This window comes from Cebus imitator, unplaced genomic scaffold (assembly GCF_001604975.1).
Source record: "Cebus imitator isolate Cc_AM_T3 unplaced genomic scaffold, Cebus_imitator-1.0 Scaffold19, whole genome shotgun sequence".
NCBI classification, from domain to species: Eukaryota; Metazoa; Chordata; class Mammalia; order Primates; family Cebidae; genus Cebus; species Cebus imitator.
In genome coordinates, this window is record NW_016107334.1 from 1,603,168 (window position 1) to 1,615,715 (window position 12,548).

Consider the following 12,548-nt stretch of genomic DNA (forward strand, 5'->3'; position numbering starts at 1 on the left):
AAGTATTACTGAGTGATATTAAAGAAGACCAAAATAGTCTACGGCCACACCACCCTGAACGCGCCGGATCTCGTCTGATCTCGGAAGCTAAGCAGGGTCGGGCCTGGTTAGTACTTGGATGGGAGAAGACCAAAATAAATAGATATACAATGTGAAATTATTGGAGGACAATATTGTTAAGGTGTTGATTCTCACCAAATTGATCTATAGATATAAGGTAAATCCCATCAGGGATTGTGTGTGTAATTTGACAAGTTGATTCTAAAATTAATATGGAAGAGTTAAGGACCTAAAAGACCCAAGACAATTTGGAGGAAGAAAAAAGGTGGGCAAAGAAGATCAGGTTTCTAGACTTATACTAAAGGTAACTAATTAAGACAGTGTAGCATTGGTGTAAGGATAGGCATACAGATCAGTGAAACAGAATGAGGAGTCTAGAAATAGATGGACATTTAGATGGTCACTTGACTTATTACAAAGATGCTATTGCAAGCTAATTCCTAAATAATGGCCTTTTCCACAACGGTTTTGGAGCAAATGCTATCTGCCTCCCTGGTTCAATCCAGTCTCCTTCCTCAGCCTCCTGAGTAGCTGAGGCTACAGCCATGTGCCACCATGCTCAGCTGCTTTTTGTATTTTTAGTGGAGATGGGGTTTCACCATATTAGCCAGGACGGCCTTGATCTCATGACCTCATGATCCTCCTGCCTTGGCCTCCCAAAGTGCTGGGATTACAGGTGTGAGCCACCACGCCCAGCAGAGGGAAGACTTCTTTGAGGAAGAGATGGCTCAGCTGAGAATGATAAGGCTTTAGGCAGAGGTAAGAGGAATAAGAGGAAGATAATATTCCAAGCAGAGGGAACAGTATGTGCAAAGACCTAGAGGTGAGAGAGTGAGGCACGTCCAAGGAATTAAGAGTTCCCTATGGCTGGAGTACCTGGGAAAAGATGAGGGTGGACGGGTTAGGCTGTGGGGATCAGCAAGGGTCTGCCTTCTACCACTAAATGTGGTGTGTTAGGCTGGCACTCTAGCATGTGCCTGCATCCTAGCTTGGGAGGCTGAGGCAGTCGGATCACTTGAGCCCAGGAGTTCGATACCAGCCTGGGCAACACAGTGAGACCTTTGCTGTACAAAAAGTTTAACAATTGGCCAGGCGTGGTGGTGCATGCCTATAGTCCTGGCTTTTCCGGAGGCTGAAGCAGGAGGATTGCTTGAGCTGGGAAGTTTGAGGTTGTGATCGCCCCATTGCACTGCAGCCTGGGTGACAGAGCCAGACTCCATCTCAAAAAAAAAAAAAGTTTGGGCTTTTTCAAGGACACAGGGAAGCCCATCGCATGGTTTTCAGTAGGAAAGAGTCAAGATCAGATTTACATGTTGAGAAATGACTCCAGGAGCCTGAGAAGTTGAAGCCGTTTCGGGTGGTTCAGGTGCAAGTTGGCAGAGGCCTGAGCCAGGAAGAGGCAAGAGAGCTGGAGCTCAGGGCACTGAAGGCGGCGACAGTGAGGAGCCGTTCCTGATGGAGAAGAGGGAAGGCTCTTCCAAACTCGCCTTCATTCCAGCCGTTTGGGAAAGGAAGGTAGCTTCGGATGCTAGCGGGGGGCCAGGCACCTGCGGAGTTCTGCTGCTTGATTCTGCCTCCGAATTTCTAGTGTCCTTTCTTTGCTCCTGGAAGGAGCCCTAGGCTTCTAAAGAGTCTTTCAGTGCTGGCCAGGCGCGGTGGCTCACGCCTGTCATCCCAGCACTTTGGAAGGAGGGGGTGGGTGGATCACGAGGTCAACGGATCGAGACCATCCTGGCCAACCTCGTGAAACCCCATATCTACTAAAATACTAAAAATTAGCCAGGCGTGTTGGTGCACACCTGTAATTCCAACTACTTGGGGGGCTGAGGCAGGAGAATTGCTTGAACCCGGGAGACGGAGGTTGCAGTGAGCCGAGATTGTTGTTACTGCACTCCAGCCTAGATGAGAGATCACGTGTCTGTCCCCAAAAAAAAAAAAAAAAAAAAAAAAAAAAAAAAAAAAAAAAAAAAAAAAAAAAAAAAAAAAAAAAAAAAAAAAAAAAAACGTGTTGCGGTACTGAGCCTGGCAGTATAGTTTGCTGAACTCTCGCAGTGGAGCGCGTGGGTGCCGGTCTGGAAGGAGAGGGACAGAAGTGGAGGCTTAGTAGGATGCATCAACCTTTTCAGGCTCTCTTCCCCCCGCTGGCCAGGTAGGCTCTTTCCTGTTCCCGATGTGGCAAAGAGAACAAAGTGATTGGATGGCACGGGTGTTGGAATATGCTTTGGGGGCGGCGTGATCAGAGGATTCCCCTTCCCGGGAACCTGCGCCTTGTCCTCTGACGCATCTCCCAGCGCGGAGTGGGTGGACTGCGATGTGGAGTGCGCAGCGCCCCCTCGCCCTAGGCGGTGTGTAGAGAGCGAGACGACGCCCATGGCCAGCCGGTCACAAAACTCTAGGAAGAAGTTGTTTCACATCGACGGTTCTGCACCTCCGGATCCCCTGCGGCCTCGCTGGTTCTCCCACCCTCTGAGCTCTCTTCACACCTAGTTTCCATCAGAAGGGGATTTGGAAGCAGAGCTGGCCGCGGCGAATACTTTTAATGCCCGGGCCGGAGAGAAGGCGGGTTAGGATCTGATCCCGTGGAACTGAGGGCCAGTAGCCTCCCTCCCGCCCGGTGCTGGGTGGTGCGGGGGCGCGCTGTGCGCTGTGCGCTGTGCGCTGCGCCGGGGCGGGTGGCGGCGGCTGCGGCGGCGGAGGCGGCGTGGGATCGGTGATGCAGGTGTGACTCCCGCCGGCGCCTCCTCCGCCCGGATCGCCCGGCGCCGCGTTAGCCGGAGCTGCCCGCGGAGCTGCTCTGCCTGCACCCGGAGGCGGCCGCCAGCGGATTTCCCACCCAGGTAGGGGACGGCGTGGCTCGCGGAGGTACCACCTACCCAGCAGGTCGCGGATCCCGCTTGCAGGGGGGCTGAAACGCACACGCTGCTGACACTGCGGAGGGCTGTTCAGAGTAAACCGCACAAAAGACCGGAGAGTCTGGGAAAGCCGGCGCAGCAAAGCAGGGACTCGCCGGCTGCCCGGAGCTGTGCGCTTCTTGGAAGGCGGCTTCCCCAAGGGCTGTTCTTAAACCCTGTTTGAACTATTAGCGCCGTAAGTACTTTTGCAACTTATAAATGTCAGGCTGCTGGGGTTTATGGCTCCGTTTCCATACGCTTCCTAGCCGCGGCGTTTAGTTTCAGTTGCATTCTAGTAGATGGATTTTGTGATTGCAAACGTGGTTTTCCTGGTGGCTCTTGGGGTTTGCGAGTGTGTATTTCTGAATGTGCTGAGCGCCCTCCGTGGGCGTGGGGGCCGTTTCTTAGGGACACAGAGAGGATTTGTTTATGAACGGGCTTTAGCGCAAGGGAAAGAACATGACTTGTTTTGTAGGGATGGGCTAGCAAATGCGTTTAGCCGGGGAGGAGCAAGGCACTGCTGTGTCTTCGGCAGACGAGTGGGAGAAATCTCTGCTGTCCAAGGTTCAGCAGGGCTGATGAAATATGATCCTTTATCCGGAAATTACAGATGCAAATTACTCCGTTTAAGGGTAACTTGTCGTTGGTGTCTTGGGTTCTGATAAAAGCAGCCCCATTGGGGTGGGGTGGAAGGCTGGGGGATGCTTGCTGGCTTTCTAGTCCTTGGGGGAGGTGAATGTGGGTGGCTTTGGGGCTCGGCGGGTGCATGGGGAAGAAGTGGGCACTGTAGTCGGCTCAGTGGTCATTCTGGTCTATGTTGGTCTCCTCTGTGTTTCTGCTTCCTGCCCTTTCCAGAAGAGGTGACTTGTTCTGCTTGCTCCAGTCGATCCAGTAGGTACAGTCTCATTCTGCATCTTTCTTGAGTCAGCAAATACTTACTGAGCACTTAGTATTTGTCAGAGATGGGATTAGTGCTTGGGGGTGTAGAGATGATGATAACAAAGTCCTGGATCCCTGAAGCTCGCACCTGGTAGAGGGAGAAGGACTTGTATTCAGGAGATGTGGTAAGTTCATGATGGTGTTGGAAAAGAGCAGTGGGAGCGGAGAGGAGAAGGAAATTGATAGTGGCAGTGACTGGTATAAAAATGAAGCCCTCATGGACGAGGCAGGACATGGATTTCAGCAGGGACTGGATCGCTGTCTTGGTCCTTCAGTCTGGGAGTGACCCACATGACTCTCCCACACCACTGACATCACTACCACTGGGTGGGCAGAGCTTTACAAGTCTCAGCTGGGCTGGTATTTGCAGCACATGACTAGACCCCAGTAGACACAGGCTGACATCCAGAGAGGAGCACACCCAGTACAAGTCAGACTTTTAATTTTTTCCTTTTTTAATGAATGGTTTTCCTGAATTCCAGGACTATGAAGGTTTTGAAATAGCACATCACAAAGGCAGGGACTCTGGAAAATTCTGAGGGAGTTTCAGAGCAGATGAACTTCTGCCTTCTTCTCCCTGGTTCCCGATCTGTCTGTTCTTGTCCCAGCCCAGTTCAAAAGGAAAACTCTACCTTAATTATCCCTAAATGGGTGGAATAAAGAAAAGCTAAAGCTGTTACTAACAATCTTCTCTGGGAGATGAAAATCCAACCTCAAGGATGCTCCTTCCTGGACCAAAGCTGTGGTGGGTGAAGAAAAACGATAGAATGAAAAGCTCTTGTATTATGTATTTGCCAGATGTGTGTTACACGCACTTTGATGTGTGTTACATGCACCTACCTCATGGTTAAGCTATTGGAAAAGCAGCCTTTTCTGCAAGAAGCATGAGCTTTGATGCTCAAACAGACCGAGGTGATTGTCTTCGGCAAGTTACTTCGCTCCTCTTTGAGCGCTGGTTTCCTGGTCTGTAAAATGGAGACAACAATAGGATTGTTATAATAATTACAGAAAAGATACTTTAAAATATTTACTCATTGCTACCCGATCATCATATATAACTTGCCTGGCACAGAGTAGGTGCTCAAGAAACGGCAGTTCATTCATGAAGTTCCTACTATGTATCAGGCACTGCCTTATGTGCGGACAATACAGAATTAAACAACCAATAAAGCCCTCTCTCTCAAGGAGCTTAAATTAATATGTGTGTGTGTGTGTGTGTGTGTGTGTGTGTGTGTGTGTAAGATAATAGACAAATAAGTATAGAGTGTATCAGCTGATGAGACATTCTAATGGAGAAAAATAAAACTGGTTAAGAGGACTGGGGAGTGCTGCCAGAGGGCAGGGTGGGGCTTGTTATTTATTTTTATGTAGCTTGGCCAGGGAAGGCTTTTTGGTAAATGACATTTGACCAGGCATCTGGGGAAGTGAGGGAGGAAGCCAGGGATTGCAGGCAGCACCTGCAAAACCCTGAGACAGGAGAGAGGTATGTTCGCAAGAGACCCAGGAAGAAGGCCACCAAAGCTGCGGTTGAGTCAGATACCGGGACAGCCAGCAGGAGTTGAGGTCACAGGGGCAACATGACAACTCTTTGAGATATTGCCTCTTAGGATTCCTATTTGTCACTATGATGTATGTGCTGAGTTATTGTTTAAGGAATTGGCTGAAATCCTAAACTCTGTGTTTAGAAGAAGGTTAGTTGGTAGACATAAGTACCTGTGGTCATTCAGAGCATACACAAATGCAGCCAGCAGAATGCATAAGTCTTTGCAAGGCAGCAGGAATTAAGGAGACTGTGCAACACAACATTCAGCTTTCTCGCACCCGGATGAAGGACCGTTTTTGTGCTTCTTTTGAATCTTAGCATTAGGATTTTTTTGTTTCCTTTCCCCCACACTAAAAGAAAGGGTCGTCTTTAGCAAACAGGCCAGCAGTCCTTGCTAGTTATTCTTTTTTCTTTGATAATCAGAAGAGTTTCTATGATCATGGAAAAGTGTTGGGATCATCTGGATGTATAGTGACCTTCAGTGTACCAAGAAATGCATTTACATAATATCATGTGGCAGACTTATTTAAAGTCTCCATCTTATAGGCTTAACACAAAGATCAGTTTGCTGCTCTGCCCTTTTGAAACTTTATTCCTCTTGAGAAAATATGGTTTTGGGATTTGAGAGCCTCATCACCCAGCCGTCCTTGGTGCAGAAAGGCTACTGCAGTGTGTTCCATGTGCGAAATGGGGCTGGATGCCTGAGAACTGAGTCAAAATTTCTGTGAAATAGAATGTGGTGAGGCTGGGTCAAGGTCAGGGAGTCTGGCTGGGTGTCCCCCAAGTCTACCTCAGAAGGCAACATTTACTTCTGTGAATTTCCCCCATCCAAGGTCTGGCTTTTAGTATTGCTGCCTCCGAAACCTGATCTGCCTTTCCGGACCACGCCACAGTGACCTTGTTCACCTGCATGCCAGTTTATTGATTTGCAATGGTCGAGACATTGCGTGGCTTGGCTAGCGGGTCTTCTTCCTGCAGACCCCTGTCACAACAGCAAAAACACAAGGAGATTTCCTGAAGCGCATTATTCACAGCAAAGCAGCTTAGATGCCTATCCTAGGGACTGGTTACATGCTTTAGGGCCAATCTTGTCAACGGGACTACAGACCAAACCACCCACAACCTTAGTGGCTTTAAACAACAGTCGTTTGTTACTTTCTCACGTCTCTTGGTTGGCTGGGTAGTTCTGCAGGTCTGAGTTGTGCTTGCTTGATTTCAGCTGTGCTTGCTCATGTGATTTTGGTTGGCCGATGGAGTGTCTGAGAGCTGGCTGCTTTGGGATGGCCTCAGCTGGATGACTTGGCTCTGCTCCACGTGGTCACTCATCCTCCAGCAGGCTAGCTCGGCATGTTCACACGGTAGTTGCAGGTGCCCTGGAGAAAGTGGAAGCTCGTATGGCCTCTTGAGGCCTAATCTTATAACTGGCACTCCATCACTTTATCCTTGTCTAATGACAAAATTAAGACACAAGATAGCCCAGAGTGAAAAGTTAGGAAAAGCGACTCCACTTCTTGATAGGAGGAGCTACATAGTCACATTGCAAAAAGCATAGATACGGGGAGGGGAAGAATTGGGATATTTTTACAATCAATCAGTCAATCAATCAATCTACCATAGGAACCTGAACATTTTAGGTGCTCTTGGCTAGGTTTCCTTTGCTTCTGGACTCTGCTTGAATGGGCAGTGCCTGTACCTGCGCCTGTGACTGTCTTTTCTATGTGTGTGTTTCTGTGGTTGACCATCTACAGATGTAAGTAACTTTAGATGATTATTCATTCACTAAATAAATATTTATTGAGTGGTCTCTAGGAGCCAGGCATGTCACAGGTAGCAGACCCATCTCATGAAGTATTCATTCTAGTTGAGGGAAACAAATAATATGTAAGTAAATAAATATATGTTTTATATCAGGTGATTAAGGAATGCTGAACAGGGAAAGGAAGATGGGGGTGCCTGGTTGTGTTGGAGTGGGAAGATAGGGTGAAGCGAGGTGTGGGTATTTTATATAAGGTGGCCAGGCTGACATGGAAGAAGTGAAGGAGTGAGCCAGACAGTTATCTGGGGAAAGACTTTTCCAGGTAGGGAGAACAAGCGCAAAGACCCAGAGGCAACAGATAACTGGCACATTCCAGGAACAGCAAGGCGACTCATGGAGAAGGAACTGAATGAGACAGGGCGAGCATGGGAGAAGAGAAGATCAGAGAAGTAGCAGGGAGCCAGATGATATGAGGTCCTGTAGGGCCTTGTGGGGACTTTAGCCTTTACTTTGAGAAAGATGGGACACCACTGGAGAATTTTGAGCACAGGGTACTATTAGCTGACTTATGTTTTCCAGTGATCCCTTGAGCTTTAGAGCTTAGGGTAGACTCTCGGAGGACCAGGGTGGAAACAGGGTGAGTAGTCAGGATGGTACTGCCATGACCCAGGTGAGAGACGGTGGTGATTTGGACCAGGCTGGATAGTAGTTGTAATCCTAGTGCTTCGGGAAGTCAAGGTGGGTGGATCACTTGAGCTCAGGTGTTTGAGACCAGCCTGGGCAACATGGCAAAACATCAACTCTACAAAAAATACAAAAATTAGCCAGGTATGGTGGCATATACCCGTAGTCCCAGCTACTTGGGAGTCTGAGGTGGGAGAATCACCTGAGCATGGGGAGGTCGAGGCTGTAGTGAGTCATGATAATGCCACTGTATTCCGGCCTGGACAATGGATTGAGACCCTGTCTAAAAAAAGATGGTGAAAAGTGGTTCAATTCATAGGGTAGGCAGGATATGTGGATGAGTTAGATACTTAGGGTATGAGAAAAGGATGACTTAATGAATTTTGACCTAAGCAGCTGGATGGAGTAGCACTTTAGTGAGACGGAGAGGAAACGGTGATGAGGTTTAAGTGGATATCCAATTGGAGATGTTAAGTAATTTGTTGCATATGAGAGTCTAGAGTTCAGGGAATAGGTTCAGGAAGGAGACGTAGGTTTCAGTGTCATTACCATGTTATTTATTTGTCCTTTCCATGTGCCAAGTCACTGCTGTATCGCTAGTGCCCAGAATATTGTCTGGCACATAGTAGACGCTCAATGAATATGTACTGAGTGAGTGAATGGAACCACTTAATTACTAGAGTTGACTGCACATCTTTACTTTGGGGGACCTTGAAGTGTAACACCTTGAAGTTATTTCCCTTCTTTACAAGGTCTCATGGGAAGCTTATCGTGGATCTCATGGACTAAAAAGAGACTTTAAATGTGAAGGCTCCAATTGCTTATATCGTACAGAAAGCAATGTGTGGTGACAAGTAAGAGGAACAAGTGGAAACCAAAAAATAGCTCATATTTTCAAAAAATGAGAAAAGATCCTTTAGAGGGAGGTGGCTGAAATTCAGGGGTGTGATGTTCTTGAGTTATTATTGTACTGCTCTTAATTTAAGATGAGGCAGAAGAAAAGAAGAATCTTGAAAGGGGAGAAATTTATTTAAATCAGTTTATGCCAAGCGTCACCAGCTTGCTTGAGAAACCCCACATCTACAGTAGCTTGCACAATGTGTTCCTGTTTATAAAAGGAAGAAATAGGCAATAGCCTTCATAGGAAGCGGGGAGAGCTGGAATGACTTCAGCCTCAGGCTGTGGGTGCTGTCCATTTTCTCCTGGTGGTGTGGCTGATTCTACATATATATATATATTTTTGCAATTATGTTGGTGAAGGGAATGAAACAAGAAAAAGCAAATACTGCCATTGAAAGTGGTTTTGTGTGTGTATGTATGTGTGTGTGTGTGTGTGTGTGAGAGAGAGAGAGAGAGAGAGAAAACACTTGCCAGTGGTGGAGAAAGAGAACCAAATCCCAGAGGGCAGTGTGAGAAAGAGACACAAACTGCCTTTCATTTTTACACGTGGTTGCTAGGCTTGACTGTATGGGGCATAGGATGGAGCAGTGGGTTTTAGCATCAGACAGAGTTGGTTTTCACTCAAGCTTCATTACTTTCTATATATATATATATATATATATTTTTTTTTTTTTGGGGGGCAGGGTCTCACTGTCGGCCAGGCTGGAGTGCAGTGGCGTGAACATAGCTCACTGCAGCCTTGACCTCCTGGGCCTAAGAGATCCTCACATCCCAGCCTCCAAAGTAACTGAGACTACAGGCATGCACCACTATGCCTGGTTAATTTTTATTTTATTTTTTTGAGACAGGATCTTACTATGCTGCCCAAGCTGGTCTTGAACTCCTGAACTCAAGTGATTCCTCCGCCTTAGCCCCCCAAAGGGATGGGATTACACGCATGAGTCACCATGCCCAGCCGAAGCTTCCTTACTTTGTAGCAGTGTAAACTTGAGCACATTATTTAATTTCCTTGAGCCTTGGTTTCCTCAGTTGTAAGGTCACGATGATGATGTGGTGATGATGGTGATGATGATGGTAATGATACCCAAGTGCTCTGCATCCCCTTCATTAAAGGATTTAATCCTTGATTAAAGGATTACCAGACCAGCTGAGGGACTTGAAGATTTTATGTGAAGGGAGAATTGAGAACCTGTCATTTGACGTTCACAGTGCCATTTAGAAGATTATTTGCATGGGGCTCACAGTGTTCAAAATTAGACAAAGGGACAATAATAAACCTTGTAGGCTAGACATTTCAAGTGCCTCAAGGGAAAACTAACCTTCCTTTCTCTGCAATAAGCCAGTCCCCTTAGTTCAGTTCTGCAATGTCGCATAGTTTGTTGAAATTCCATGATGAACATTGTGGAGTCATGTGTAGTATATAAATACCGAAGCTTTCCTATCTGATGTCTTTGTGGCTCCCAAATTCACTGCATGGTCTTCTTCTGGGAAAGTCTGCTGTTCTTCCTGTTCCAGGCACATAGTAGGCATGCAATATGTATTCATTAGACACTTGGTGAATAAATGCCGCTGTGGTTTCTCTGTTCGCTGTGGCTCTTCTGGTTGCTCCTCCCGGCCTGAGCAGGAGATCAGCGTGTAACTGGCAGTGATGAGTTAAGTCTTTGGTAGGTACTCAGCAGCTAATGTTACCCTCTCTCCACCACCCTCATGCCTTGCCTGCCATTCTGACACTTGCCTGCCATTATGACTCTGTAGATCAAGAGCCATATACTCAGCTTTCCCTCCAAGCCCCAAGTTAGATCATCAGCAAAGCCAAATGCCCTTGCTGTCCTGATCTTTGATTACAGGTAATGCAACAGTCTGTCCTGACTTAGCAGCAAAGACCCACACCATGGGTTCCCTGCTTCAGCTCCCACACAGAAGCCTGTGTTCCTATCAAGTCTTCCTGTTTTCTACACACACTTCTGCTCCACTCACCTCCTGTTCCCTTCAGTTGTTTGAGCTTGATTCTGTATCCATTGGCAGGGGAGAGAATAGCATTAATTTTCTTTCCACAAAAGGCAATTGAAAATTCTCTCCTAATGGATGACTGTCTAGCCCCTCAGAACTGAACTTCTTTAGGAGGCAGATAGAACACATCCTTCCTTCTGTACCCATTGTACAGATGAGGAATCTGAGGCTCAGAGAAAAGAAATTACAGACAAAAATACCCTTGGAAAAATGGATGCATAATCTCATTTTTTTCTTGCCAACTCTGCCTAGATGCAAGATAAGGTAACTTTGTCAGACCTCTGGGACCTTCTTGAATCACAGATATCTGCATCCAAAAGTTGATTGCTGAGTCATGGATGTGTGTATTTGGAAGTTGACCATTCAAATTGGGAGCTTGGTGCCATTAAGTACGTCTTATGTCAACCTCAGATGTTATGTGTGCGAGTGGGAGCACTAGGCTCCCCAGACTCACCTAGGTGTGATAGATGTGATTTACAATTCTAATTTCATGGTCATTTCATGAGAGAAACCTGCAAATGAACAGTGCTAAGGAGAAGGAACAGAACACGTTAATGGATAAATGAGCTGTCCATCATCACTCCTGAGTGAGCATGATTTATTTTAATGAATATTTCACGGGCAGGTTCCTTTTCAGGTCCAGAATATGCTCAAGGCAATGCAGGCCTTAATTGAACTGTAGGATCTTACAGCTTCAGAGCTTGAAGGGACCTTAGAAAGCAGGGAATCCAAACTCATTATTCAAAGAAGAAAATAATTTTAAAAGTTTTATTGATACATGTTCTTGCTCTGTCGCACAGTCTGAGCGTAGTGGTGCAATCTTGTCTCACTGCAACCTCTGCCTCCTGGGGTCAAGCAATCCTCTCACCTCAGCTTCCTGAGTAGCTGGGACTATAGGTGTGTACCAGCATGCTTGGCTAATTTTTAAGTTTTTTTTGTAGAGACGAGGTCTCACTATATTGCTCAGGCTGGATTGCCCAAGCAATCCTCCAGGCTTGGCCTCCCAAAGTGTTGGGATCACAGGCATGAACCACTGCATCCACTTTGGAAATAACTTATTTAAGGTCTTACAGTAAGTTAATGATGGAGAGAAGATTAAAAACTCAGGTTGGGGTTGTAGCAATGTTATATTCGTGTGAGAGGTCAAGAGAGAACAGGAAAACAGGGTGCAGGTCCCCTACATTGTTATGCTTAGAAACCCTCTGATATGGCACAGCTGTCCTCCCAAGCAGGTGAGAGCCTGGTTAGGCCCCTCAGCAGCCTCCTCTGAATGCTCAGTCCTCTGGGATTTTCCCTGCCCAGCTCCCAGGACCCAGGCCCAGTGAGGGCGGCTTCCGTGTTGCCTGCCGTCTCTGTTTTGTCATGCACAGAATCTGACCGTGGCCTCTTGCCTGCTCTGGGGTGTGGCAGATGGCACTGAGGAATGGAGCCCAGCTGGCACGTGGGAGTCTCAGCTGGAGAGGAAGAGGCCCTGTGGGGTGGCCTGCTCCAGGCAGAGTGCTGGGCCTGGGAGATGCGGCTGGAGAGGTCATGGCAATGTCAGGAGCCTCTGCCCTTGACCCTGGAAGGCTCAAGGAATTCAGTTCCACCCCTAGCACTATGTCGAGTGATGAACACATCACACGCATGCTGGCTTAACTGTCTGTGAATTAAATGCAGCTACTTTAATTTTTGTTTTTTAAAGCAAGGCGTAAACATGAAGCTTTAAGGAAAGGAAAGCTATAGAGTAGCAACGTAAGGGCAGTAGCTTGGAACTTAAAGCAAA

General features: G+C 47.2%; 1 protein-coding gene across 4 annotated transcripts in view; it reads left to right on the top strand.

The window, feature by feature from the left end:
• The first annotated feature begins 2,802 nt into the window (after positions 1-2,802).
• The window catches only part of SV2B (synaptic vesicle glycoprotein 2B), a 195,549-nt gene continuing 185,803 nt past the window's right edge, over positions 2,803-12,548 (top strand). For 2 of the 4 annotated variants that reach the window (XM_017517891.2, XM_017517901.2), the window contains exon 1: positions 2,803-3,147. The gene's annotated coding sequence lies outside the window, so the exon portion shown is untranslated. Of the gene's footprint in view, positions 3,148-3,420; positions 3,584-12,548 lie in introns of those variants that run through there. The other 2 variants (XM_017517908.2, XM_017517913.2) reach the window with 1 other exon arrangement.